This window comes from Otolemur garnettii, unplaced genomic scaffold, assembly GCF_000181295.1.
Source record: "Otolemur garnettii isolate 467f Iridium unplaced genomic scaffold, OtoGar3 scaffold00060, whole genome shotgun sequence".
NCBI classification, from domain to species: Eukaryota; Metazoa; Chordata; class Mammalia; order Primates; family Galagidae; genus Otolemur; species Otolemur garnettii.
In genome coordinates, this window is record NW_003852455.1 from 2,333,775 (window position 1) to 2,338,055 (window position 4,281).

Below are 4,281 nucleotides of genomic sequence, written 5' to 3' on the forward strand. Positions count from 1 at the left end.
CACCCACCCTCCGCTGTAGTCATACCCATCACCATTCAATCATTCATTCAGTCATCTGACAAGCATTTCCTAAGTGCGCACTCTGAGCCAGGCGCAGAGATAGCTGACATTGTCCCTGCCCTGGGGAGGTGACAGTGCCAGGACAGAACTTCAGTGCACAGTAGGCAGAGAAGGCAACACAGAACTCAGGAAGGGAGTTATCCCTTTGGGTGCCCTGAGCAGGAGACAGCAGAGCAGTCCAGACAGAAGGAGAGGCCAGGATAGGCTGGAGTCGTGAGAGAGCAGGGAGCATGTGGGCAGGAGACAGGAACCAAGGGCTGGACAGCCAGGCAGGCCCAGAGCAGGAGGTTCAAGGCTGCCCAAAGGGCACTGGGAGTCAGTGGGGGATTCCAGCAAAGGCCAGTGTGATTCTCTGTGGGTGCTGGAGCCATCCCTGTGTGAGCCCTGAAGGCTGCAGAGAAAGAGATCCATTGCAGGCCTTACCATAGTTTAGGTGAGACAGGATGGGAGTAAGGGAGGTGGAGTGAGAGCCGACGCGAAGGGAGAGCCACTTCTAGAAGTACTTGAAAGTAATTAGAAGGTAGAATGGGAAGGAGTCACAGAGCTTAGTGACTAGCTGAATGCTTGGGGCCAGGAGAAGAGTCTAGGGTAAGCCCAGGGTTGAGCCCGGGGTGAGTGGGTGCAGATTAATGCCATGGGCCAAGTGAGGGATGCAGAGGGCAGCAGAGGGGAGGGCCAGGCTTGGTTTGGGTCAGGCCTAATGAGCAGCCCGGCTGTCTCAATAGCAATGATAAGCCGGAAGTCAGATATATAATTATGGAGCAAGGGGAATCAGGCTTAGAGAGGACAGTGGAGGCTGGTGAGGAGTGGAAGGGGCTTATAGAAGAGTGGGTCTCAACCACACCCATCAAAATCAACTGAGCAGCTTAAAAAATATATGCTGATGTGGCTTAGCACCTGTAGCTCAAGCGGCTAAGGCACTAGCCACATACACCAGTGTTGACAGGTTCAAATCCAGCCCAGGCCCGCCAAACAACAATGACAACTACAATCAAAAAATAGCTCAGTGTTGTGGCAGGTGCCTGTAGTCCCAGCTACTTAGGAAGCTGAGGCAAGAGAATCGCTTAAGCTCAGGAGTTAGAGGTTGCTGTGAGCTGTGATGCCATAGCACTCTACCCAGGGTGACAACTTGAGACTCTGTCTCAAAAAAAAAAAAAAAAAAATACTGATGTCCAGTCCCCAGCACCAAAAATTCTGATTTAATTATTGCATAAGGGAGCCTGGCATCTGAATATTTTTAAGTTCCCAGGTGCTTCTTCTGGTGTACAGCCAGGGATGGAACCTCTGTCACGGAGATGTGGTGACAACAGAGGTGGCCTGGGGAGGCCATGGTGTGTACCAACACAGAAGGCCCAGGGATGACAAGAGCCAGAAATTGGCCCAGTCCCCAGGTAGGAGGGCGCCAGGAGAGCCCAGCAGGAGGGGTGCCAGGAAGGAGGCTCTGTGAGCAGGGTCTGGTTCTATAAGAAGGGCCAGGCAGTGTGAGGACTGTGGAGGGTCTGGGGGTTAGCAATGAGTCAGTCCCAGTGACACAGGCCAAGGCAAGTTCAAGGAGGGGGGACTGCATAGCCAGACTGGACCAGACCTTCAGGAGAGAGGAGGGGAGGCGGTGAAGACCCCAAGTGTGGACCACTCTGTTAGGAGACTTGGCTGTGTGTGGAAGCACAGGGAAAGGTGGTTAAGGAGGCCTGGCTGACAGGTCTGGGGAGGCCTCTGTACCCAGCATTAAGAGGCCAGGGGGACAAAGTGACAAGGCCTCGAATGGCAGAGAAAGTCAAATTCACGCTGTTCTCCGCGGATCCAGTCATGGCGGCTACAGCCACGATGGCTACCTCGGGCTCGGCACGGAAGCGGCTGCTCAAAGAGGAAGACATGACGAAAGTGGAATTTGAGACCAGCGAGGAGGTGGACGTGACCCCCACGTTCGACACCATGGGCCTGCGGGAGGACCTGCTGCGCGGCATCTACGCCTACGGTTTTGAAAAACCGTCAGCAATCCAGCAGCGAGCCATCAAACAGATCATAAAAGGGCGAGACGTCATTGCACAGTCTCAGTTTGGCACAGGCAAAACAGCCACTTTTAGCATCTCCGTCCTTCAGTGCTTGGACATACAGGTTCGTGAAACCCAAGCTTTGATCTTGGCTCCCACGAGAGAGTTGGCTGTACAGATCCAGAAGGGCCTGCTTGCTCTTGGTGACTACATGAACGTCCAGTGCCATGCCTGCATCGGGGGCACCAATGTGGGTGAGGACATCAGGAAGCTGGATTATGGACAGCATGTTGTGGCAGGCACACCAGGGCGTGTCTTCGACATGATTCGTCGGAGAAGTTTAAGGACACGAGCTATCAAGATGTTAGTTTTAGATGAGGCTGATGAAATGTTGAATAAAGGTTTTAAGGAGCAGATTTATGACGTGTACAGGTACTTGCCTCCAGCCACGCAGGTGGTCCTCATCAGTGCCACGCTGCCCCATGAGATCCTGGAGATGACCAACAAGTTCATGACGGACCCCATCCGCATCCTCGTGAAGCGTGATGAACTGACCTTGGAAGGTATCAAACAGTTTTTTGTGGCAGTGGAAAGAGAAGAGTGGAAGTTTGACACCCTGTGTGACCTCTACGACACACTGACCATCACTCAGGCAGTCATCTTCTGCAACACTAAAAGGAAGGTTGACTGGCTAACGGAGAAGATGAGAGAGGCCAATTTCACTGTGTCCTCCATGCATGGAGACATGCCCCAGAAGGAGCGTGAGTCTATCATGAAGGAGTTCCGCTCAGGTGCCAGCCGAGTGCTCATTTCGACCGACGTCTGGGCCCAGGGCTTGGATGTCCCTCAGGTGTCGCTCATCATTAACTACGACCTGCCCAACAACAGAGAGCTGTATATTCACAGAATTGGGAGGTCGGGTCGGTATGGCCGTAAGGGCGTGGCCATCAACTTTGTGAAAAACGACGACATCCGCATCCTGAGGGACATCGAACAGTACTACTCCACCCAGATCGATGAGATGCCCATGAACGTTGCCGATCTGATCTGAAGGAGCAGCCTTGGTGCTGAAGCTTTTCTCCAGTTCCTGGCTCCTGTTTGGGGCAGCTGCCGCAGTTGATGTGAGCTCTCCCGCCCCTGCTCTGCCCCAGAGTGCCCCCCTCTCTGGGGGTTCTCTTGTCTTTTCTTATCCACGTGTAAATAATGCATTACTCTTAAAAGTCTTTTTCAGTAAACATTTAAAACTTTTGCCACAAAAAAAAAAAAAAAAAAAGTCAAATTCACTGCAGGCAGTCCTGAGGAAGCTGAGAAGCTAGGATTCAGGGCTCAGTGCAGAGATCTCCCCAGGAGGAGGGGTGCAGCCAGTGCCTGGGATATGTGTTGATGGTGGGCAGGTGCTGCTCCCCCACACCCCACCCCTAGTGCTTCTTTCTCAGGCTCCCCATGTCCTGCTCCTGCTGCTCAAGCTGACTGCCAGATCCTGCCTAAGTGCAGATGACTCTACACCTTTCACCCCACCTCTCATCCTCAGGAGCTTTTTTTACCAACTATGAAGGACCTACTATACGTCTAGAACCAAGTACTTCAGGCACACTTGGAGTCCCGGCTTTCAGGACAGACGCAGCCTGCTTAACAAACATTTATTGCATAAATTCATACATGCATACATGTAAAAACCTCAGCACACATCCACTTGCACACATGCACACGTCTGACTGTGCACGCTCACCTCAGGGCGGACACACGATCATGCGGGGCACCTGCAGGTTGCCAAGGTCTCCTGCAGGACCCTGCTCATCCACTCCCCGTGAGCTGCTCTCACATCCTGAACAGAAGCCGTGGACACGAGCCCTGGCCCATTTACCTTTTCCAACACATTCACTCTACTCTGGGGAAGGTCACAAGCTACTTTCAAAGTCTGGAACTGGGGCCCTTCTGACATTTGGTTGAAGGGAAGAAAATCTGCCATCACATTTTGGACTGTATGTACCATGAAGCTCACTTTTTGTCTTCCCAGTAAATGGCTTCCAGGAAGATAACAGGAAGAGGAGTCTCTAACACTCAGCCTCGTTCCCGGTTTTGCTCAAGGAACATCTGGCAGAATCAGTGACACAGTTTCAACTTGCAGTTTTTATTTCTTAATTTACAAGAGCTATAAAAGAATAGCTAGTAAAGCAGTCACTTCAATATTTTTAAGCTTACATCACTATTTCTTTTTTATACCAACAAA

The 4,281-nt window shown here is 51.9% G+C and overlaps 1 pseudogene across 1 annotated transcript; it reads left to right on the forward strand.

Moving 5' to 3' along the window:
• The first annotated feature begins 1,847 nt into the window (after window positions 1–1,847).
• LOC100945689 lies at window positions 1,848–3,299 on the forward strand (annotated as a pseudogene). Its single transcript, XR_001161409.2, has one exon. The product of XR_001161409.2 is annotated as a eukaryotic initiation factor 4A-III pseudogene (transcript).
• The last annotated feature ends 982 nt before the right edge of the window (window positions 3,300–4,281 follow it).